Genomic DNA, 26594 nt, shown 5'->3' with positions numbered 1-26594 from the left:
GAAATGAGGGTGGTATAAGCAACAGGAACCTAGAATATTAAAGTAATATAATCAAAGTCTCATTTAACCCATATACATTTGTAGCTTTACTCCACTGATACAATTGAATTTGTTTGTATGAACTTCTAAGTTTTGCAAACATAGAAGTTTTGGCTAGTTTCACATGACTTTTATAAGCTCTGACAATGTTAAATGTTTATCTTTCTGTAACAACCAAACTTAAGTTTTTCTTCCAAAGCAGTTTCAAATGATTTCCAACCAATAACAAAACACTTATGGGGGAAAAAAGCACAACAGGATCAGTTAGTACTCTGAAAGTTTTCGGTTTTTTTCTACCAGCAGGGACAGAAATTGTGTACTACTGACTACAAGTGGTTCAGACAAAATGAGTAATACTATCTGAAGCTTTCATTATACCAACACTGAGTAAAGAATAATGATACAGCCAAGTACCATGATGCCATTCACTCTATTTACTAAGTTCTTGAGATGGGGGAATTGGAGAAGCATCTTCCACTCCCCAGCTGAGAAGCTCTGACCTTGCTGGGGAATGAAAAGAAGATGAATCGCCAAGTCCTTTCCCATCCTTATAGGACTGCAGTCCAAGGCAGTGATAAAACTCTTGTGTTCTCTGATTTTCATATAATACCAGCTTTGCTGTCATAACCAAGCCATTCTTAGCTCCTAGTATTTGAACTGAATTCATAGCAAAAGAACGGAGCTCCAAATTGGGTTAGAAGGACCATGTTTCCTTTTTATGGCTATGAATTCATTTTGCTGTATGACTTTGATCTAGTCAAATTCACCTCTTGGTGCCTCAACTTTTCTTCAAATTTGAACAGAAACAGAGTAGTACACCTGCTCAAGGCTCTAGGCACTTCTGCACAAGATACACAGGAAAGAGAACACAAAACTGCTCAGCCTCCCTCATCCCTTCCACACACATTTCTAAAAATCTATCAAACAGGGTCATTCACAAAAGCACTCACAAACAAATGTCCCCTCTGAAAAGTCAGGAAGACAGACTAAAACTATTTTGGACTGCAAATGAAACAGTCAAGCCTACTCCTTTGAAACAAAGAAATACATCTTAGCAACATAAATAGTTTTGGTAAAGAGACTAATGAATACAATATGCATTTAGAAAGCAAGCTTTCCAAAAGAGGTTCTTAACTGTGTTCTTGTGAATCCCGTAGCACAATGCCATTCTTCCATATCAAACAAATAGCTCTTATAGCAGTATGACTACAGATCAGCAACACCATTTATTGTATTTATTTCAAAAACAAAGTGATATGCCAAGCAAGTTTTGTTTTTTCAGCTGTCCATCTACAACTGCAGCATCAAATCAGGTTCTTCATTTCATACACACCACTTCTTTAGGTCCTGCATTATACTTGCACAAATCCTTCAATGAAAACAGTTCAACATTATAAATGTTTGTTTCATTTCCACCTTAAGATGCCTGGAAACCTTAATCTTATTAGCACCAATGGATTTATGAATGAATAGTAATTCCAGCTGAGCAAAGTGAAGAGGACAAATTCATCTCACCTTCTAGCAGTAGCAGTGACTCTACACTCCCAACAGTACCAAAAAGAAGAGAAATTTTAGCTATCAGTGTAATAATATAATGTTCAGAATACACTTTAGAAAGCAGTCTGAATAAATTAGACAAAGTTCCTTTTCAAACAGAGGTGCAATCTAAAGCTACCAGGAGCTGAAGCTGTAACAGTAATTTCATGACACTGAATATGGCTAAATACAGTAGTCCTGTAATGTAATTTTCAGGTTCTTTTGCTATTTAGAGTTCTTATCTTTTCATATTAAATACATCAGAAATCATTAAACAATTCATCACACTGTTTGCTTAAGAAATAAGGATTTTCCTGATAATGAGGTCTTGTCCCTTATTTATATCACATAATGAATTTCAAGCACTTAGTAATTTCATCAACGTTTCTTCCTTAACTAGTTAAACGTTTTGCCTTCATCATTCTTAGTGGAAGGTAATTCTAGTATTTCATTATTTTGCATTTTAGAGCTTCATATCATTTTCCAAACTGGAATTATTCAGAGTCAGCTTATATTCCCTTTTTCTTGCACTGCCTTTGCCTGTAGCTCCTCTCCTTTCCAGATGTGAACCCCTCCAGAATACTTAAGAGAGTTCATTTATACCATCTCTCAGCAACACCCTAAAGATGGAGCTAAAGAACACAAGCAGATTACAAATTTGACAAATTTAACATCACTTCCAAAAAAATCACGGTCACAAGCTCAGAAATGGCACAAGACAGAAGAAAAGCTTGGGAATCATTGCACGAATAGGTGAAATTTTGAGATTACCACATAGTAAACACTCTCAGCTGTATCCCAGAATCCATGTAAACAAGTTAGTTCAGACTGCTGCACTTTAAGTTACACTGAGCCTCCTCTTAGAAAATCAGTTTTTACGTAAAATAAATTTTCGCAGTCTTCTTACTAACCTCTGCGTTTGATACCATGTTTATTTTTTTCCTGAGCACAAAGGAATCGCGCACAATGCAATCTCAATGCATACACTGTGACACTTCAGCACCTCTACAGAGACATACCTCTCCTCATAGATTCAAAACCTGCATATTCTTTTAATAGTCTCATTTTACTGATGACTGACTAGGTATTTTGTAATAGTATTAATATACATGGACTTCGTGCTTCCTCTGTCATAACCAGCTGAAAAGCTGTCTGCTTACAACAGAAATTCTAGTATGAATCTCAAAATGTATCAACATTTGGCACTTAAATTTCAACCTGCTTCTATTTCTGGAGCTCCCAAGGTCATCAAAGTTTTCCCGACAGGTATTCCCATCCTTCCTTGTACTGAAAATAGCTACCAACTTTAAATCCACAAGTGATACAATGAACTTATTTTTTTATTCATGTCTTTTTTAACAAATCCGCTATTTCAAACAGCTAGTAGATCCATCTTTGGAACATGTATTTACTATTAACTATCTTTTAATGTTTAACACTGCTTTACAGTATTTACCAACTTTATTTATCTACAAATTATTCCATCTTTCCTGAGACTGAAAGATTATGGCAACTTTTGGTTTAGAAGGCAGTCACACAGCTGAGGGCTATTCTTTCATCGCTTTTGACAATTGCTTATTTCAGGAATGGATTATTTTATTATTTTCTGATGAATCCACTGAATGAGTTTAAGTTTAGTTCTGTACAAAGACTGTGGTCATCAAGATTTCCTCTCCATGTATACTGTCAATATTCTGGCTTAGGGTTCTTCTTCAGGCTACCGTGCATTAGCTGAGCTATGGTAACTGCATGTGACTTCCTGCAGCTTTGCCACTGATTGTGGAAGTGCAAATATGCCTCTGCCAATATATAAAACCATTACACTATCATGATTTGACAATGGAAAATCAGCCCTAGAAAACATACTTTATACATCAGGAAACCTTCTATTTCATTTACTTTTGCATTAGCGTGGTAATTTTATCAAAATATGTGTTTCATACTGTAAGTCTGGATTAAAGACACAGAAGCAGGAGTCTGAAACATTCCACTGTTTTCATATATTTTTAATTTAGACCATCCATAATATAAATTCATTTAAATGGCTTACTGTATCGTGTATGTAAAAACTGAGGCAAGAAGTAGCATAATCAGTTGACAAAAATTAGTCCCACGACTTTCTCTAAATTAATACATAAGCTAACAGGAAGAGTAAATAGAAATTAATATACAAAACATAAATGCAGGACAACCTGTGAATCAGAGATGCTTAATGAAAGTCGTAGCACTAAAGGTGCTGACATAAAGCACAGGATAAAGTTCCACGTAACAGCTGAACTGTTTCAGTGGCTTACTGCCACTAAAAGCTAGTGCTCTCTAATTCATTATTCATTTCAACGAGAAAGGGCAATATAGTACACGAATAGGAGGGTAAGAATGAGATGACCTAATCTTATCCTGAAAGGGAGTACTCAAGAAGAAATCTATATTTTAAATTTCTCATGCAATTAAGAGATGGATTGAGAAACAGGAGAAAGGCACTAATCATTTCTTTATCTCCCTTGGCCTCCATCTGTGTATTTTCAACCACTAAAGCAAAACAAGATCTTCCTCCTTTCCTACTACTGTTGCTACTGGCAACTCTTCAAAAAAGAGTATTTTACAAAAATCTTCCGTCAAATTCAATTATTCTAAGTCTTACTGTTTTCCTTTTCTCTCAGTTCTATTCATTAGCCAGGTTTCCTTCCACACTGTCCCCATCGCTTCACACAAAGATCAAGAGAAACTATTACCACAGAAACTCTAAGAAAAACTAGGATTAATCTGCTCCTTTTGCTCCCTCAGGAGAGGAGACCAACACTGTAGTGTAACAACACAAGTATTAGTAGGAACAGTGGTGAGAAAGTGATGTCATCTTTGAGAGCACAGATGTGCTGAATTCTTCTGTCCAGTCCACCAGTATTTCCAAATTCTTAAATATTATACAGTAATCATTTAAACCTGAGATGTGTACCTGACCCCAGAGACATACAGGCAAGAAGGTACAAAGGGAGATTAAAAAAAAAAAAAGGCGAGGGGGGGGGGGGTGGGGGGATAGTGGGGAAAAGGGAAAGGTCTTAGGAACTTGATCTTCAATGACAAAAATGAGTCTCTAACGAAAAGGCCTCTCATCTACCTGGTGATCTAAAGCAGGTAATTTCTTGTTTCACCTGTTTTCTACCATCTTATCAAGAGTTGGTCTATACGGGAAATCTGGTCATTTCAAACACTCATACCCCAATGCTCAGTCTACTGTCAAACACCCTACTTGATCCCACACACCTGACAAATGCTTTCAGCTATTCTAGTACAATCTGAGCATTATCTGTACCTCTGGCAGGATAATTACATAGCGATAAACATCAGTATGAGAAAGAGCATGTGCAAGAATGATGTAAAATAAACCGGATTTAAAATAACACCATATACTATATCCACATCAAAATAAAGACCACTATAACATCCACTATTCAAATGGACTTAGGTCACCGGAGAATTTCTATCATGCTGTTCCACAGAATTTACAAAACTTCACCTTACACTGTTCTGCAGCACAGCAGCCTAACAACACTGGCACACTCTGGCCATTTTCACTGGTACTAACTACTGTAGACAAAAACACCTAAGACTTAACCAAGTTATTAGTACTGCTGACTGGGAAGTCTGCAAAATTATCACAATTTATATTTCTATATGGTACAAGGATTACCCATGGTGGCCTCTGAAGAACCAAACTTAAACTCCACCTGATGTTTCACTTGCCAACAAACCCTCAGCAGTTCACTGGAAGTAAGTTTTGGTCAACTGAACAGACTGACTGAAAACAGTTCATAGCTGAGGTCTGAAATATCTGTATATATGTAGATAGTTAACCCACTACATAACACTGTATAGACGGCATTCATGAATATATAGCATGCTTTGAATTTAATCTTCACTGTCCACTGAAAATGTCTCATTTTGTACAGGTTCCTATTTCAGATATTAAGGGCAAGCCCTTCTCTAACCTGAATTCTATTCAGTTGACAGCCTGAGCACCAGCTCCAAATTATGCACCCATTCCTTCAAAGCAGTAACAGCTTCTGGGTGAAACTTCAGGAATATTTTGGCAATGCCTCCAACACAGTCAGGTAATCCTGCTCAAAAAGCTTAATGACCCAAGATGGTTTATGTTTCACAAAAAACAGCATTAGAAAATACTACAAAACAAGCGGCCTAGGCTTGAGTAGCAACATTTCTCAGAAGTATTTACAGGTCCTGCAGTCTTGTCCACTGGCATGCCAAAAAGTAGTAAGCTGTCCAAGTTTTAGAAGGGGGTAGACAAAGGTGCATGATCAATGTAAGACATGGTGGATAGGACAAGGCATTTGTCCATTAAACTGCAGGTAATTATTTCCAGCCTTTAGCAAAAAAGTCTTACAGTTGAATTCTGTGAACAAGGAATAAGGCTTGTACAATGACATCATCCATATACCTCTCTCTCCTTTACATCTTTTTGGAAATTTACTTCACAAAATTAAACATATGATCAAATTTATTAGGAACAAGCACTTTCAATTTCTGTAATTTCTTATATGGTTTGGTTTAGTTGCTTTTCCTCCCCTTGATTACAAAAGGATAATTTTGAATGCAACATGTGCAATCTGAAAGCTGTAGTATCAAAATACGAAAAAAAATTTGTAGGTTAGGTTGTCCACTGAATAAAGAAAAAAACTAAAGAAAACAGTTGGTCTCAGTTTGATGCAGTTACTATACTTTGTGCTAATGCAGGTGTAGAGTAATGAAGCTGGGTTAATTAGCATTGATAATATACAGCTGTGGGCTGGCTTCAGGGGTGGCGGGTTGGCCGATGTAGATAAGGTGCAGGTGTGGCTGCTTCTGTTAAGGGGTTGGGCAGCCAATGAAGAAGCAGAGAGAGGAGTGTGCCCTGGATGAGGAGAGGTTAAGAGAAGGCAGCAGACGGACTGGCATGAAGGGTATGCTGTATGTGATGGTAAAAGACCTTGTTGCAGCTGGCTAGCTTGGAGAGGGCTGCGATGTGTAGGCATTTACAGTACTTCTGTTCTACTGTTAAGAAGACACAGCATGGGGAAAAGAGAGGTCATTTAACAAAAGGTGACCACTGGAACTTCATCGCTGTCCTATGACAGGAGAAGCACACTTCAGCCTTCTGCATGGGATGTAAGCTGCTGGTGTATTAACCAACCTGCAGAAACTCACTTAAGTCACTGGAAGTTTTGCAATACCTGTGCAAGAGAATGGTTTCTGCATCTGCAACACCTTGGTCACATGGAGAGCTTTGCAGCAGCAAACCAAAAAAGCGTTCTTTTTTTTAAAAAAAAGGATGGTATAAATTGGAGAAGCAATAAAATTGGCTCAGGAGAACACTGCTTTAAGAATTGCTTCCAGTACTTTGCTGTTACTGAATACACTTTGAATTTTTAACACTATGACATTTTCGGGTGCAGTATTTTTCTCTACTATTTTTTCTTTCTTGAACAGTAAGAATCATAGGCTATGTCAGTTTTTATACTATTCAAAAGCAGATACAGCTTCACTATAAACAGAGTTCAACTAAGAATGCATCCCACATTAGGTGGTGCCCAGCACAAAGGAAAACACCCTTATCTAAAAGCTTTTCACTATTTTTTTCCCCAGTTAATTTTTAAACTTATAACACTTGTTTGTGGTTTTAATCACCCTGAAAAGCAATTTCCTTGCTTAGGTCAGCTAAGAAAGATTTCCTCACTTTTACCAGTTTCAGCCTGCATGTTCCACCACCTGCTGCTTCTGAAAAATTATGAGCAAGCACTGTAAGTCAGTCTTTGGTTGTAGAGAGTCTTTGAGGCTGCCTCCATCAAGTACCACCAAGCATTCTGAAAATCAAGGTATAATTTGTCTAAGATACAACTTATCCAGGAATTCGGTGAGACCTACTAGAGAAAACATCAAACCCAAAGTTAAATTCAAAATACATAGTTAAGGCAAAACTTCACACACTTTTTAAAAATATTAGTTTGTATGTCATTTCCCAAAAACAGTGTATTGCAATTATAGTGGTTAACTTAAAAAAAAAATTGCTATCTAATTGTCAGGATTTCTGCCACAATGCAACCAAGATCTCTCAAGTAGTTGGTGGTAAAAGGCATTTCTTAGCAGTTTAATAACAGTCATCCAATTTCAAAAGTCATTAAGGCACAAGCTGTGAAAACTGTGTATGATACCCGACTAGAAAAAGGGTGCAGAAATACTCTCTGCAGATAAAGTAATGGAAACTTAATTTAGAAGTTGCAAAGCTCTGGGTTTTTTCCTTTCATAATACCATGTTTTACTCACTTGCTCTTCAAGCTAGGAACTTGAAAAGCTAAGAGATTATACTACACAAGTAACTTGAAGTACAGAGATGAGTACTGTGATTACTGTTAATATGAAGGTCTGGTCTTGTACTATCTCAGTGGCTTAATACATTCAGTTGGATAGACAAATCCTTATGAGAGTAAAAAAAAGTAATTTCCAAAACAATGAGACATGTCCTCCATAGTTTCAGAAAACAGACTGAAAGGCAACTGACACGATCATGAAATAATTAAATATTCTGAAAGGCTATTTTTTAGGAATCGAAAAGGATATTTTTTGTTAAGAGTCACAGCTCAGCTGCTTGCCAGTTGCAGGATTTTTCTGCTTGGTACTCAAATTGTTTTTCAAATTATACATTTGTCAGTTTTCTTTGTATTTAATTATATATAGACACACTCAGACAGATAACATGAGCAGGACTAACACTATCAAGTCCATCATAAAAACGCTTGCCCAGTAACAATACCTAAATTAACAACTATTTCAGCTTACGTAAATTAAGGCTGTAGTTACAGGCATCACCGGATGAGCAAAATGAGGTTTAAGAGAAGAAAAACTAGGAAATTACTAGAGGATTTCAGATTCCATTAGTGTTTTCCTTAGTTAAATTCCTGAATATGACAACGTATTTGGTAACCTGATTTAAAACAAACACACATAAACCACTTTTTCCACCTCAAACACAAAAAAATGAAGGGGTAATTACATAATCCAGAATGGACTCTTCAGTTAAACATGCAATGACACCCATGCAGTAGCACTATCACTGATGTTTAATCTACCTTTTAAAGACTGTCCTTTTCACAGATGTAAATTAAACTGCTTTGTTAAAGAAGGTTCTTACCCCAAAAGGTAAATAAAACTTTACGGAGAGGTTTTATTCATCAATTTGCAATAAAAGGATTTTTCCTTACTTTTCCACTTCTAAAGAGTCATAGCCCTGTATATCAACTGTTTATCTTTACAACTGAACAGTTCTGAATCAACTAGTTTAATAACTTTCAAAACTCCTGCTCCTCCTATTGTGTAGAAAGTATTATTGTTCAGGTAAATAGACTAAACAAATTAACTACATGATAACTTAGAACAGGTTGTGCACTAAGTATAGTCACTCCTAATAAGGTCCCATACTCTGGAAAGAGATACTAACTTAATTTCACCTCATCCACATCAGCTTGTATTAATGGTCTTCATGCTCCCCAAGTACTATACTGTCAAATTTGTGTAACTAAAGTGCCAATTTTATAGTACAAAAAATTAGAACATTCAGCTATGAAGTTACACTTTACTGACTACCATAATTTCGCTAGCTGGCCTTGATATATTCACTGCACATACAGTATTTTTTTAAGCGTAAGCATATTTACACATAGCAATCTTGAAGATGGGAAGCTGTACAACCATGTGACTACTGTCCTGTCATATAAACCTGACATAAAAAGCACAGTAGATAGGGTTATGGGTGAAAACTGAACTATGGCACCTTAACCTTCCACATCTTGTGTTTTCTAAATTCACATCTGGTAAACAAAGAAATCTTCTTTGCTAAAGTAATATTAAAAAAACTCCTGTAACCTTTTAGTAAACCAGACTATTTTAGCAAACTTTAAAATCGTTCATGAGATCAAAGCTGTCTAAGGCTCTCTGAAGTGGACTGTGATAGGATCTAGAAAACAACAGGAAAAGCAAGAAGCACATGCATGATCTGGAAGAGATCTTACAGCTACGATCTTCATCATGTACTAAAAGAGAAATCGTTTGATAGCCGGAAGTTGATGAACATTATTCATATTACATTAAAGTACAGGGAGAGACACTGGTGAAAATTCCAATCTCCTCACCATTAATGGCTAGAAAGAAAGGATTTATGTAGATCCTCTCTCCTAGACAGCTGTCCATTAACCTGAATGAGAATTTTTTTTAATTAGAATGTTTCACTGAACACTTGTCATTTGTCAAAGTGGTCATAGCTTTGAAAATGTTTACATTTAAATAGATTTTATTTTAAAGTAACAGCACCAAGGTGTTTCAGTTTTACACCATTACAGTATTTCTAGAACAAAAACACTTCAGTTACATTCTAATTGCAGGTCTAGCACACTGATTTTTTTCCCCACAAATATCACTATGTTTTAAAATGTCAATCTATGCATTTTTACTGACATAACTTTTCCAGAAATATGATCAGAGATGTCATACATTGTTTTTATTTTGCTTTGGAGTACAGTGTCATCAAAAGCTATACAACATACAGTATAAAGAGAAAGTTCACACTTGTTCACATTACTGCCAACACTAAATGCAAGGAAGCAAATGTGACAACATATTCATATATCCTAACCTGTATTTCCCCAAAAGCTAAGGAAATAAGTGTGTGTGTGGGAGGCAGAGATCCATACAGAGTTATCTGTTGTATTATACTGAAATCTGTAAGTTGTTAACATCTTCCAACCAGCCAAAATATTTCTCAGGATCTATTTTAGTAATATACTTTCCAAGTCAGTATTCCTAAATAATTTATAAATATTTTAAATCAAACACTGCCATACTGTAAAATGAATGATGAAATTGCAAGTCAACTGACATGCCCCCTCAGCAATCAAGTTTTCTCCCACAAACCTACCCAACTCACTCAAGTCAAAATATGTGTGTTCATATTGTGCAAGGTGAGAAGGGGAATAAAGCCTCTCCATCTTGTTCATGTCACACACTTGCAAGCTCTCATTTGCTTATGTGCTGTAATGCACAAACCAGGGAAAGGCAGTCTCGTTCATACTCCACTCAACCAATCTCTTCTGCCAATGCTCCCAAGTAAAACAGGAAAAGATATTTATTTCCTCCCACTCCCAGAGTGGTCTTTCATTATACGGCTTCTTGACTGGCTTATGAGAGCTAGTGATTAAACAGCCAGTTTCAAGACTGGGGGAAGGTTGGAGGGGAGAGAGATGACCAAGCCTTTATTAATGGAACAGGATTATACTAATAAAACCAGGAGGATATTTAAACTAACATCAAAAAAATGCAGAAACCTAAGTCTCACTATACAAGCAGCTTGTTTTGGTTTAGTTAAGCCTGTTTCCAGCTTCAGTTACTTAAGTATTCACATGGCCTTTCCAGAAAGTATATTCTAATTATGTCACATACACAGGCTCTCACTTACAAAAGCAAGGAGATTATGAGGTTGACAAATTAAAAAATTGCAAAAAAACCTACATAATAAAAGAAAAAAGTGCTCTTAGAATTACTTCTTCAAAGAAGGTACTGGTAAAGTCTCAGAAAGGATAAATGCACTGCTACTATTTCTCTGTTCTTTAATACATGGCAAATATTTTTTCATTATTCATGTAAATCACACCTTACAATATGAGAAAGCTGGCCATCAGTTAATGATTGAAACTGCAAAAAACTGCATTTTCCCATTTGTGAACTGTTAGTTGCAGATATCATTTTATTGATTAAATAAAAATCCACATGCATCCTATAAAGGCATCTCTAAATTCCAAACTGATACGCTACAACAAAAGCTACAATAAAAGTGAAGTCTCTGTCTTTAGCCATGGACACAGTTCCAAGTTACCAACTGAACTGCCAAGTTGCCTATGTCATTGGCATATGGAGAAGGCCCAAGAACTGCTCCATGAAGGTTACATTAGTCTTCACAGGACCATGCCAAGATAATTCATCCTGAGTCATCCCTACCTGTACCCAACCCACAGATGTTCTGCTTATCTTCTGTGTTCTTTATTCTCCAGGCACTTCACTCCAAATTCACTACCTTTTCCTAAGAACCTAAAACACACTACTGTGAAAGAGAGGGCTAATTACAGCCCTCAGTTTCTCTGAGGCTTTAATATAAAGCTTTCTACTACAGAATTCAGACAGCATTATTGTCCCTGTTGTTGCTAAGGCAAAAGTGTAGTGTGGCCCATATGCTAAGATACATGAACAACCACAACTGACCATGCAAATAAATTAATAAACTGAAGAATAGATTACTCAGTCATGCTTTATTTTTTAATAGAATTTGCACAATTGCATGCTCAGCACTTTATCTTCATAACTTTTTGAACTGCAACTATTTGCAATGCAGTATTTCTTTTTTTCTAGCAAGAGGATGGCTTTCAAAATGCAAGTAAGTTATATTTGAACTGTCCTGAGTTTTACTTACGTTGAAAAAAAACACAAAACCCCCAATGAAACTTATTATCCATGTATCTTTCAAGTAATTAAAATCTAGAAATTTTTAAAAAGCCTAAAATAAGTGTGCTATGTATTTCAGGTCACCCATTATGAGAAAAATACAGTTATAGCTGTTTGCCTACCATAACTCACTGATGAATGAAAACGACAATGTACCAAGTAAGACGTAAAACACAGCAATGCTATAAATATGTATTTGTAGGGAAGTACCTTTGAGGGAAAAATAAAACCAATCTTTGCAGTGTTCCCTGAGATGCAGGTGATACACATGCACCTTTTAGAGAGGTAGCTCCATCTTTCTACTGTGAAACATTAACATTATTCCACAAGTCACAGTCTCATTTTGGAGAAGATCCTTAGTTCTCTGCAGCTTTGCTATTGTAGAATAGAATCAATTTGGGGTTTTTTCCAAACTTGAAATTGCTTTAGCTTAAAGTAGCCCCAGAGGCTGCCCATCTTTATGGGGATATTCTGGCAATACAGAAGCATTAAAAATGAAGCGTGACACCCTTCTAGTTTCATTCACACACCATTTGAACAGAAACCAGAAGCAGCTGAAATGGATCAGGCCTCAGCTACCTTAAGCTCGCATCAATACTGACATAGACACTGAAGCAGCAATAAGGAGTAACTAGTTCTCAGTCTTTCCTCTCTACATTGGATCCTGAGGCACCTATACAGGTAGGGACACTGTCCTTTGCTAGCTATTCATCCAAGTCGTCAACCAACTGAGTTTCTGTCTTGTTTTCCAGTAGTGTAACTGCTAATTTCCCACTAGCCTCTGTGACAGAACATACAACTGAGAGAACACAGCAGCACCAAGGAAAAGATCTGTTCCTGTGGCAACAGGCTGTTTACCTCTGCAAAAAAATAACTTAAAACTCTTCACATTAAACTCACAGGACATGATCCAGGGATACATCTCAATTCATAATCCTTTTTCCTCTGTAACAGTTGCCATAGGACACCATAAATTAGAGCTTGCAGAACTACAAGTGACCTTCCCAGGCCACATGTTTGTCATTATTGTCTGCATGCTTTGGCACACATGATAACATTTATGTCTGAGACACAAATTTATACTGACAGTAGTATTCTGTATAGCACTAAACTGCTATTTCACATAATCCAACATTCATTTACATTTGTGTTTTCCAGGTTCATATTACAAGGAACTTGAGCTCCCCCCACTGTTAATTATTCCTACTGTTTACTCACAGCAAACATCCTCTTGTAAGACACTGGCTGTCAAGTAGGTATTTCTTATTTCTGAAAAAATTGGAAAGCAAATTTTCAAACATGACTCTGTGCTTTTCAGTGGACAAGTATCTGAGTTATTAACTAATCATATGTATCAACCTTGTACATAGGTGATTACAAAAAAAATAAATTTCAAGTTATCTTAGCATCTACAATAACATACCACTGATGAGTATGTTAGCAAGCTACGTGAGTGTTGAATTCATAAACTACATTCAGAGTTCTGAAAGTTACCGGAAAGAAATGACAAGCAGGAGGCCAGTACTGCATCTTAGCAATCAGCACTCCAGGCCACAAATGACACCCACACCATGCCCCCAAAACAGAAACATCTTTAACTTACAAAGAGTCATAAAATGCTTAACAATGATTATGACAAAACCCAGATTAATCACAGAACAATAACAAGTAACTATGACAGAACCATTAAAGTTACCGTTGGTTTTAATGGGGTAATTCTCATCTACAAAATTATTATATATTATTTAAAGAAAAACAAAAGCGGTTCTTAAATAGTCTTGTGTGCACCAAGACTGTTTACTACTGTGATCACTGAGTTCAGCAAATAAACATTTTACTGCATTTGAATACCCTAATGTTTCAGGACTAAGCTATTTAAAGTCCAAGTAAAATTCTAACTTATTTCAGGAAGCCATTAAGATGATACCTATCAATTTCAAGTAAAGGCACTTGTGTAAGCCCACTGAAGGCAATCCATTCACAGAAGCGTAATATTAAAGCATCACTTGACACAAAACCCTATTAATGTACCTGAATGTAACTTGATTTACAGAATATTTATTCATCATAATCATGCACATGAAACTAAACTAAAATATTCCTATGAAGGTGAATGTCATTTTACTAATAAAACCTCTAAGTTCTGCAGAGAAAATTTAATGCCTTTGGTAAATGATGCTATTTCTATAGGCTAACTTTTAGAGCTAAAGTACATCTATCTTCTAATTTTTGTTTGTTTTTTTTTATTACAAAATAGCATAAGCGCGTAGGCTTAATCATAAAACTGATGAGGGTTTTTTTCTCGTTTAAAATAGTTATCTGCTTACATCTACAACATGCTTTATGGTATCTTCTAACTGGATTTCAAAATCAGTGTATTTTGCGATGAGGTATTTCACCTACTTTTAGCATCCTTCCCAAAACACTTGTTCAAATTTACACCTGTATCAGTAATTAGGCGCAGGCAGGAGACTTTCAACAGCTTTGTTTCAGACAAATACTGTTCCCTTCTAATAAAGATCCACGGAGTGTCAGCCACATTTGGGCAAGCTGACAGCCCAGACTCTCAAGTTACTGTGCATCAGCTGACTTTCAATAATTATGCATATATACTTAGTCCATGAAAAATGCAAACCAATTCAACCTTCCTTAGCCAGCAATGAAACAAGGTTAAATTAAATCAAGTTACATGCAGTTGCCACAGGCTACATATACACAATTAAACGTTCACTGTAGCTGAGCATGCAATAACTTCAATTATCAGGACTTAACAAATCATGCTGAATTCTCAGAAGCCCACCTACAGAGCTTTTTATAAGATTTCATTGGCTAATTATTTATCAAGATGTGATTAAGAATTAGCTTAATCCCATGACATCATATGTCTACTTTGAGCCTAGAAAAAGAATTTGTCAGGAATAAACACAAACATTTACAGAAAAAGAGAGAACTCCTATTCTGAAGCCTACTAATTCAACATTATCATTTAACATGGCACTAAATTAAGGAAGTAGCTTTCATTATTCTTTCTCCAGGTTGCAAGCCAAGATTACAGTGTGATGTGAAAACTGAGAATGTTTACCTTCCAGTATTATGGTGGCTTGTTCACGTAATGATATTTACAGAATTGCAGACACAAGAGTTCTTAAATCATGCTATTCTTTATTGCAGTGCCTCAAATATTTTAATATTTTCCATGGTAACAATAAATGATCCATTTCTATAAATAACCTGACTAAACTTCACACCACACTAGACAGAAGCAGTGGGAGTTACTCTGGTGAGTAAAAATGCAGCACTATAGCTCTAAATAAACTTTTGTAATAGTGACCCTAGAGTGCACAGTGTGCTCTGACAACCCTCTAAGCCATTAGTCACCTGAATTATCACCAGGAAAGTTCACCTAGCTGAAAGTTCAGCTTTTCTTCAGTGTATGTCAGAACTGCCACTGTTTTTGCAGAACCAAGGAGCTCAACACCTGTTACAAACCTAAGTCTGGGCAAGGCCTTGAGAGTAGGAAAGTCCAGTCATACACATGCTTTGAACATGCCTAACACACAACACTGGTTACTATGCACTGCGTGCTAGCCACCACCTCCAACCCTTCACTCAGAATCTCAGCAGAACAGAGAAGTACTTGCTCAGGATGTCAGATACAGAAATTCTAAAATCATCCTCAGTAGCAGGAGGTTCAGACATGCATTTGTCACTATTAGTCCCTGACTGGCTCGAAGATTTTATGGGGTAGCACGCACTCCCTTCTCTTGTCAAAGGAGTACTACACCACAATGCAAAGAAAATTAATTACAACAGGCAAAAAGCCTGAAAGAGAGAATAAGATTAGAAAACAAATTTATTTAAACTCTCTTTCAGGAGGTAAAAATCTCTCCAATGTTTTCTATTGACTAAACAATATGGATCCCTTACTCAGCACCACAGACAAAGTTGTGAGTTCCATTATGCATGCTCACACATCTCAAATTTTCGATTGACACTCAAGGGCTGACCTGTTCAATCATAGCATCGCAACAATGAAGTCCCTTTTTCATCTCACTCCAACTCCTTTTCATGATGTAGAAATCAAGATCAAAATTTTTACCTGCTGCACTGTGACAGTTGTTTTACAACACAATGCTTAAAAAGATACTATAATACATGCATTTCCATAAGTTAAAATTTGTATGATTAAAAATGCTGAAGATCTGATGTTAAAAAACCCTCTACAACAACAGAATGCTCAACACAGAAAAGCTGACATCACCAAACTACTCAAGCATTACTTCTTCTGTGTATCAACGCAAATCTTTCTAGACTTCTATCAGGAAATCACACACACCCCTTGGCTGAAAGATCACATTTGCAAAGTCAATCAGAAGTTAATAAATGCCCCTTACACTCAAGAATTCTGATGCAGTCCTTGGATTACATAACTGTGTAACACACCCCTCCCAGCCCCAGGCCGAGTCTTCATTCAGCTTACAGGAGGAATCTGCTCTGGAAATGAATCAGAGGCTATTCATAAGGCTGCAAGGTCTGTTGTAGACACGACTCTCCAACTTCAAGTAAAAATGAAAGACAAGTATGAAGGCAAACAGGCTGCAGATCAGATAGGAGGAAACAGAAAATTTTCACTCTTGAGAATTTCATTCTATTTCTATTACTAAGGGTAAATATTTCTGTGTTCCTTTCTTCCTGCACACTCTGAAGCCTAACGTGAAGAAGCACTGATTAGTCATATTTGTAACCAAAATTAATAAAATCCGTTCTAATATTATCACATGTTATGATATAAAAAAATTCAAGTTAATTTAATCTTACAGTTGCTCCAGTTAAGACTTCCAAAGTTATGAATACTAACTTCTGCATCTCAGTTCCCAACTTGCATATTACATACTCTCCTCAAAAACATTTTAAAAATAAGTATTTGTGAAGGATTCCAGAAAAACTCCTGAGGAAATTAAGAAATCTATCTCTGGAACAGGGCTTAAAGATGTGAAGTGATTAAGGTAAAGGACTACACACTGAACACCAAAGAGAAATCAAAATATTTAATCATAAGACAGGACTGGAAGCAATCTCAGGAGCCTATCCTTTTCCCCAAGGCAGAATCAACAATATCTAAGGCCAATCCTAGGAAACATTAATATAACCTGTTCGTTTTTTTGTTGTTGTTTTTTTTTTAACAAAAACCAAAAAAACAAAACCAACTCCACTCATTCCACACAGTTAGTAAAACTGGCATTCTGTTCTAAGGAAAAAACTGACAACAAACTTAAGGACTACCACAATACATTCACAAAGATGCCAAATGCAGACTACACAAGTAATCTAACTACAGAACTCCCTATCATTTGCTCTTGTAAGAAATACTTGACATTTCTGAGCCTTTTTTTTAATCCTACTGAGCTGGGGATACACAATTCAAACCACGAATTCTTGTGTGTGAAATAATGCTTCTTTGCCCAGCCAATCCTTGTTTTGTACTACAGACTTCTCAAGCAATTTTCTCTTCTTCCCCTCTCTGGCCTCTATCAGTACATACTACCCACCCATTCCCATCCCTGAACTGCTTCCCTTGACTGTAAACCCAACTCCAAAGTACTCTTCTGTTTTGGCTTTTTGCTAAGGCTGTTGCACAGCTCCTGTGTATCTTTACTAAGGACACCTGTATCTGCCCCACCAGCCCCTTTATACAGGCCTCACAGTTCAGTCATTACTTCCTTAGGAACTCCAAGCTCCTACCTTCCTCCCAATTCCTGCCCTTCAAATTCCCATTCCCTTTCCGTCCTGTGTAAGTCTGCTCCAGTCCACCACTCTTCTCCGCGTATTCACCTTGTCGACCACCTGCAACAACAGTTGTCTTCTCAACATTCAAATGAATCAGCACTGTGCATAAGCCAAGAATGGACACCAGAAAACTAAAAGCCTGCATCACATCTCACTGCTTAGAACCGTACTTATTAGGAAAGTCCTGTTGTACACAAAGTTTTTCAACATTAGTGCCTACAATCAGAGAAAGTCAGCTACTTTGAGACACTAAAAACTTGCCCAATTTTTAGACAGGTTTTTGAATGTCAACAAGATGCACATCCCTAATGCAAAAAGTGATCTCACTCTCAAATTTAAATTCCTTTCCCAAAGAATGGGGGTGCTCCAATTACTTGGAAAAGAAGGTCAGAAATAATTTTTAAACTTTTTCTCTAGCATGACACTTATGAGCCAGTGAACTATTTTAGCTTTAAACTTTATTGAAAGAATTAGTTAATAAAGGGCAGTCACTCAGTATGGAAGATTTTGGCCTAAATGACTGAAGTTTAGCGAAGTCAGAAGTAAAATCACTGTGTTTAAACGGTGTCAGGAAACCAAGAAGAGTCACTGCTAATCACATCTATACAGAACAAACAAGAAGCAACAAGCATTCTTAAAGTCAGCTAGTAACTCTGTTAAACTCTGTTTCAATTCCCCATAACTGCCAAATTTTAACAGGACACACTGAAATTTTTCTGTTACAGGTTATGCCTCAACATGAGTTTTGAAGGAAACTTCCAGGAAGAACAAATCATCACTGAGCATGCTAGCAGAAGAAAATCCATTTCCCAGCATACAGGAAAGAAAGAAAAAGAAAAAGAAAAAAAAACCAAAAAACAAAAAACATCCCCCTACTAGCATCCATGTAGTAAAAAGCTCCTTAATTTGAACTAGAAATTTAACAAATGCATCATCAGACAGATTTTTAATTTTCCTTTAGGGAAAGAAAAAAAGAAGAAAGAAGAAAGAAGAAATAAAAAAACCAAAGTTAAACCAATTTTAGATCCCTACAAAGTACACCCCATAAGCCCTCACCAGAGTCTTGTTGGAGTATTACCAAAATTTTTGCAGCTTTTAGACTCCAAAAAGCAGGTTCCAGATTACTTTTTCTACAGGAGCTAAGGCAGCTGCTGTACATCGCATGTGATGAGGGCCCTCTAAATTTTCCCTCCATCCTTAATATCCAGCAACCATATCCAAAGAAAATGAGAACGCAACATACCTGAATATATATATATATATATATATATATATATATTCTGAATATACCTGAAAATAACATGCAAGAAACCAAGAGAGTCTCTACTAAGACCTAAGACCTGGAAACAAAATTTCAGAGATGGAAGTATTTGTAACCTCATCCTTTCTAAGTAGCTGATCAACACAGATGAGCGAGTGTTAGCTCAGACAGGAGAGGGGTTGCGCTATCACAGACACGTGTTTACATTCAAGGAGCTTGATAAATTACATTATATTAAAAATACAAATGAAAGAAAAAAGGTTAACATTACAAAACCAAGCATTAAAGTGTTAAGGAATGTCAGAATTATGGTTGCTTACACCTACAATTTAGTCCCTTGTGCATTATACGGGTTATTCATTAAGTGATCATATAATGGTTTTTGTTATTTACAGGAACTCTGCCTCATATATAGCACATGATACATATGTCATGAAACAAAGAGTTACAGAGTAGAAGAGGTGTCTTCTATGGGACACTATACTTTTTTACCAAGGAATCTGAATAAAATGTAGTTGATAATTCCAGCTGATTAAAAACAGTTTCCTGCCCAAGAGATCTTCTGCTGGAAATTGCCATTTATAAAGATCAACTCTTCTTAAAAAAAAAAAACAAACAAAAAAAAACCAAATGGAAAAAAACCTTTAAAACCCCCTCCAACTTATTTTCACAGGAAACTTCCATCACAAGTAAACACAGAAAGAAAAAAAAAAGGAAAAAGGAAAAGACTGAGCACTGCTTTTCTACCTGCTCCATAATAAACACTGCCTCTAGGCCATGCCTTGAAGATGGGACATAAAAAGCCCTATGGGAAGAAAAAAATCTCAAGAACTTCTCTGCCCAATATAGATTAGGCATTTGGACCTGGACTTCTGACACCTCAAAAGCAACTGTCTGGCTAGGAATGCACTTATGACACCTGTGAACCGTCTTGCTTTCCTAACAGAGCCACAGAGCAGCTGGACAACAGACTGACATTGCAATGAAATGGTCTGACCACTAGGCTGCAGAGGATTCCATTCAACCAGTTCACTTGCGGGAATTTGGGTTATTATCTAGTTGTTATCTCTATTCTTCCCAATAAAGAGATTTTGGGTTCTTCACAATACGGAGGGTGATTCTTTTTTATTTTTCAGGACAGGAAATCTGTTCCAGCTGTTGGCATGATCAAGACAATTGAAACTTTAATAGATGTTTAAGGCCATCAGTGAAAATCCATTCTATACCTCCTAGGGATCCATCATGAGAAAATATGAGCCTGATATGTTGAAATGCACTGCACTCACAACTGCAAAAAAACTCAAACTTACTGTGATGTAAAGTAACTAAAAATCTGAAGAATAAAGCATGTCAAATTACTCAAAATTTATAAGCACTTTTAAAATTTACTATTTTCCTTCAGTTTCAGTCTTCCATCTGTAAAATGGAAAAAATCTTTTACAGATGTACCAAAAAAATAATTCTCTAATGTTTATGAAGCATGGCTATTTATTTTGAGACAATTATTATTTTTGAGACAATTCCTTGAGACAAATTAACAGGTGAAAACACTTCACCAGGAAAGATTTGGGTATTTACAGCAGGTAATGAGGCAGCAGGTTGCACACTGAATGACAAAGAAAAACAAATATATAAACTGGGTTATAACAGTATACCAGTCAACTGGCATTTCCCATGTATGAGGCACTGACCTGAGGCTGCAAGGGTAAAGTGGAATACAATAATGTAGTTAAAGGCCCAGTGCATGGAGAAGGGGGCTAGGTTATGTTTGCTTCTGTAGTCTTTGTCTGCTGTTTCCTTCTCCAAGTTCCTTACTTTGCAACCTAGCGTTTTTGACATTGTTCATCTAAAATGCATTGCATGTCTACACATACACACTGGTACAAAACACAAAGTGCTCCAAAACAAACCACAGTATCAAAGTAATCAAAGTAATATGAAAAATTAAAATATCTACCCATATAAAGAATTTTGATCTCCAATTGGAAAAGCACTTTAAACCAACAGATACAAATACTAAAGGCCATAAAAATGAATGTTTCTAATTTTTTTCTGACTTTAGCATGAAAAATGGCCTTCAATGTTTAAATTTTTTAAAGTTATTTGTGTAAACCAAGTAGTCACCTTCAAGTACAGTATCAATAATCACTTTCAATTTGACTGGAATTCCTCTTTGATTCTACAAACAACTGGGCCAAAATCTGTTCTCCTCTCCCTTTTCCTAGTGAGATTTTCCATAGTGAACCGCAGGGACAGGAAGTGAGACACAAATCACAGATCCTGCACAACCTCATGAAACACAATTTCCTCACTCCTGGGGTGCAGCAGACGTCAATATAGAACACAACTCTCACACATAATTTGAGGGTCAGGATCAGCTACTAAGAAGTATGCTTGTAACACTAAAAAAAATAAAAACACAAATCCAGACGAATTATATTAAAGGTTTTTAGAATACAATCCTTTAACAACTGTAATTTCAGAAAGAGTGATTATTACAAAGGATTGTTATTATACAGGCTCATTAGCAATAACACACAGGTATCACCAATTTCAAGCATTTCCTACTAGGTAACTCAGTGCAACTAAGTGTTTGTTACTGCTGATGATCCAAAGTCGGAAACTAACCTAACCTGTACTACATATAATAAAGGCGTATGAACAACAAGATTGAAAATAAGCAGTATCACATTTAAATGGCCGTTCTTTTCAGATGTTAAGTATTTCTAGCAATTTTGTGACACTGAATAGCTACCCTAACACCACATGATCCACCTCATACCTACCAGACAGCAAATTCTAAAGATATCACTACTCATATTTTTCCAATTAAGTATGCCTATAATTGTTGTCAGTGTCCAACATTCATACACTCCTCTAGAACAATTTCTAGAAAGCATAAATTACTATCTATTGCCTTGATTCTACAAGAAGAGTCATGTGAACATTAATGTATATGGAGTCTCAAACATGCAATAAGATTGCACAGGGGTACTTGTACGCCTAAGGAGAACAGGGATCTGCAAAGGGTTCTAGTGATATAATTTTGTTTCTCTGATTGTGTTCTGTTTCTCCTAAACCAAAATTTAAACATTCCAAATGCAAAAAAAAAAAAAAAAAATTTTACTGGTATGCCTGCTTCTATGTCTTTATTTTTAAGAAGTATAAAAACAGTTTTGAAAGACAGAAAAAGGCCTCAGGGAAAGATTTTTTTGTTGGAATAACTTCAGGTAAAACATTTAAGTTGAGAGGGAAAAAGAACAAAAACATGTACACAGGAAACAAATTCAAAATGTACAAGGCAGTCAAAAGTACAAAATAAAAGGTAACAAGAAGAAAGTATTTTCTTCTTTCAGGCAATAATTTCAGAATAATTAATTTTGTATTTCTAGAACACGAATAAAGTAACTACTTCCTCCTTAAGTAGCTAGCTGTTGTGATAAAGAGTGGACCAGTACAAACTAACATCTGGGAAAAAGTACTATGAAAGTGACACAGTCCTGCTTCACACACACACTCTTAAGTGTGCTAAAAAATAAAGTCTAAACCAAAAATAAGCAGTCTTCTAAATATTTCCACATGAAATATTTACTGTATTCTAAATATATTTTTCTGATATAAAGATATTTACAACTACATAGGCTGTGATAAAGCAACTAATTCAGGATTAATCCATGTGGCTCAGAAGAACAAGACCAAAAAACTCATTACAAATCACAAGTAAATAGTATCTTAAATTTTCCTCCATAAATATGCCTAATTTTCATACCAGAAAAGTGCATGCTTTCTGATTTAAAAAAAAAAAAGTGCCACAAACATAATGCTGGCAAGATAAATTTGACAGGAACTACATAACTACAGTAGCTCATTTCCTGCTCTATCTGGTATATTTAAAACAAACCTCCTTAAACGAAAAATAAATTTGAGAAGTTCACTACTGTTAGCTTAACAAAACCATTTCTCTTAAAATGAGAGCTGTCTGAAACAGAAGAAAGAAAACACTAGAGCTAATGTCGCTTCCTGATGATGAAAACTACCCAAGAACTACAACTACTTCTGCACAGTCCTTTCTCTCCTGTAGAGCAGAGTTACACTCGGCCTCTACGCATGCTAAGGACCAAGAGAAAACAGGAATTCTGCTGCAACACACTGAGACAGGGACTGTTAGAGACAACCAGTGGCTCCCTCTGCAACTCACAAAGTTTAAAAATAAAAAGCTGCTTTTTCGAAGTGTAAATGGTTCCACGCACGTAGGCCTGAGGCCCTGTTGCAAACAGTGTCTTAACAGGACCAGGCAGCACAAAGACAGGAATGGGAGATTAGTGGGAGGGAGGGAGGCCGGGATTGGGGCTCAGCAGGATCTTCAAGCTTTTTAAAATTCAAACTGCTCCCTGACCAATACAAATCACGGACACGCTACTGACTACTACACGGATTTACAGCATTAAAAACACGCCTTCTACGTGACAGCTATATTAACTTCACCCTTTTAAACATGTATCAGGGCACTCAGAGGCACGACAGCACAGTTTTATTATAAGACTCTAAACACAATACACCAGAAAGTTACTCTATTAGATACATTAACCACTTCTTATTACAACGAATCTACCCGAAGGACTAAAAATCTGCTGAAACATAGACAAATTATATAATGTTAATTACTTGTTTGCCATGTACAAGCTTCCTGTCCATGTGCAAGACGAAACTTTGTATCTCATAATTTCCTTGAATTATGTAATTTCTGTAGGACTATCTTTACTGCTTCACAGTTTTAGATCTACCTCAGTTTTTCTAACACTCTCAACTCTACCACGCATAAGTCCAAGATTTACTTCACTGTAAATTAGCTACCATTTATTTACAAAGATCTGTCACTTCATCAACAGTCATTTGCAAAACACATTTGATTTGACCTGCTAAAATGACACCTAATTACATATTCAAACATCATGGACACAAACAGCCAATAACAATCTCAGGATCTCAAAGTGGTATGGCCTGACAAGAAAGGATGACACTTTTTAAGCGTTCCTCACTTTTCACTTAATTAAATTTACGTTTGGTTCTCAAATTTGGGTAAGATTTCATTTTCACCTTGGTCCTTTAAATATCATAAATGCAGGACGCTGCAGATGATCCCCCTCCCATTTTCTGTTTTTTAAAAGCATAAAATAGTATTCCTTGTGAATTTACCACATATTCTTGTAACGAATACAGTACAAAGACACTAACGAATACAGTACAAAGACACTAAGATTGTGTGGAGTACCTGATACAATATGTTTGCCTATCTATATTTTCTGGGTCTGCAGGTGTCCGTGTTGTGTCAATCATCCCACAAGCGCTAGTTTTATGCTATAAATATACTAAGTGATTAGAACACTAATCAATCGCTGTATTATTTAGAGACTAAACCTCTACACATTATAAATCCACGTGCATTCGAACTTTTGAACGTTCAGAACGCAGTTGGTTAGAAGGAGAAGGTAACAGCGAAGTGAGGTGGTATTTTTGTTCCTGGCTATTTACATTGTCTCTCTTTCCTCTATTCCTCCACTTACTCCTTCCCCACTTCAGAGGGCTGTCTGCGCTGGGACCTTCCTTCCTTGCCCTAGGTGAAGTTGTAAATATGGCAAAGGATCAGCGCACATTTGCGGCTAATTGTATTGTTTCCTCCTCCTCCTGCTGCTCCTCTCCGGGTTGAGGCCTGTCACTGAGAAGCCGCTTCGCCTTTCTAATCCCCGAGCTGGAGTAAAGGCGCTGGCCGGCGGGCCTGCGCTCTCCACCGGGCCCGGGCCTCCCGGCAGCCCGGGAGGAACCAATCTCCTCCGCCAAACCCGAGCGAGCAGGAAAGGGGGCTGCGAAATAAACACCTCCGGTTGCCACTTACTCCCTTCTACCCCGGATAAATGCTAATCCCCTCCGCTCCCGGCAGTGCTGGGCCGCCTGGGCTGGGAGGCCCGGCCCGCTGCTGGAGAGGGCAGGGAGGGGAAGGGGAGACAAGGAGGGGGGATTACCTGAGCAAATCGGCGTCTGAATCCAACGAGAATCCGAGAGAGGGGGAGAGAAATCCGCCCCCCTCCCTCCTCAGAGGAGCCGCCGCCGCCGCTGGGCCGCCGCCGCCGCCGCCGCGGAGCAGGAGGAGGAGGGGAGATAATATAACAACAATAATCCGGGCCGGGAGGGGGGCTGGCTCCTCTTCCGTCTCCTCCTCAGTGCAGCGAACATGTAGAGCCGGGGGGTGAGCGGCCGAGACAAATCCCTTCCCCCTGAGCCTGCTTCACAACATCAACACGGGCCGGGCCGCGCCGGGCCGCGCCGGGCCGCGCCGAACTGGTTCCGAGACACACTCCGAGCCGCGGGGGAGCAGGGGGGTGGCCGGGGGGGCAGCGCTGCCAGGGGGCCGCCGCCGCCGCTCCCTCAGTGTGTGCGAGCGCAGCAGGGCGGGGGAGGGGGCAGCCTGGGCACGGTGAGTCGGTACCGAGCGGGGGGGTAGGGGGAAGAGGAGGAGGGGGAAGGATCCTGTGTGTGTCTCTCTCGCTCCCTCTCAGAACAAAATGCCGACCGGAAGTGCCGCTGCAGGAATGACTCCCTCCACCGGCGCCAAACACCAACAGCCTCCCCCTTCCCTCCGCTGCCGCCTCGCCGCCCGCTCGCTCCCCCCTTCGCGCAACCAGCGCCGCTTCCGCCGCCGCCACCGCGCTGCTCGGCGCGGCGCCGCTCCCCGCCCAGCGCCGCCGCAGCTGGAGCGGCTCCCTCCGCCGCGCCGCGCCTCGCCTGGCGGCGGCAGGCACCGCTGAGGCTCCGCTGCGGAGTCGTCTCTCCCCTTCCCCACCCCTGCGGCTGCCGCCTGAGTTTCTCTTCCCCCCGCCCTTCCAGTGCGCGCAACGAGACCGGAGTTCACGCCTAGGCCTGCGCCGGGAGGAAGGCTGCCGGCGATTTGTGAAGAAATGGCCCTTGAAAAAACCAGCACACGTTCTGGGGTTTTATTTTTGTCTTCCCCAAGGATGGTGGGGAGGAGGACTGCAAAATGCCGCCTCGCAGGAGGCAGACCTAAAAAGGCGCTTTAAATTGCAGGCACAAAGGCGGCACTCGTGCCCGTGTCCCCCCGCCCCCCCAGCGGGCGCGATGTGTCAGACCCGGGACACTTGCTGGAGTTACTGCTCATGTCCGTCTGTGCGGGTCGAGAGGCCGTGTCGCAGGAACTGAAACACCCGATGCTGAAAGCGTTGCCGGGGCGAGGGACTTCCAGGTGGACATACCGAAATGGAGTGGCTTTTAAAAACAACCTTTTTGGACGAGCACGGGGGAGAATGCTGACGTTCGGGTAAAGGGTCCTTCGATGGAGGGTGATGCTCCCCACCGCCACCAGATTTACTGGAAATATTTTAATCGTGGGTTGTGAAGGAGCGTTTGGAGAAAGGGAATGTCC

At 38.4% G+C, this 26594-nt stretch overlaps 1 protein-coding gene across 7 annotated transcripts in view; it reads right to left on the bottom strand.

The window, feature by feature from the left end:
• Positions 1-25487, bottom strand: part of NIPBL (NIPBL cohesin loading factor) — a 152786-nt gene extending 127299 nt beyond the window's left edge. For 2 of the 7 annotated variants that reach the window (XM_080372102.1, XM_080372103.1), the window contains exon 1: positions 25180-25480. The gene's annotated coding sequence lies outside the window, so the exon portion shown is untranslated. Of the gene's footprint in view, positions 1-17853; positions 17956-25179 lie in introns of all 7 variants that reach the window. The other 5 variants (XM_080372098.1, XM_080372099.1, XM_080372097.1 and 2 more) reach the window with 5 other exon arrangements.
• Positions 25488-26594: the final 1107 nt, after the last annotated feature.

This window comes from Falco punctatus (genome assembly GCF_963210335.1).
Source record: "Falco punctatus genome assembly, chromosome: Z".
Lineage (NCBI taxonomy): Eukaryota > Metazoa > Chordata > Aves > Falconiformes > Falconidae > Falco > Falco punctatus.
This window is presented reverse-complemented; position numbering and strand designations above follow the sequence as displayed.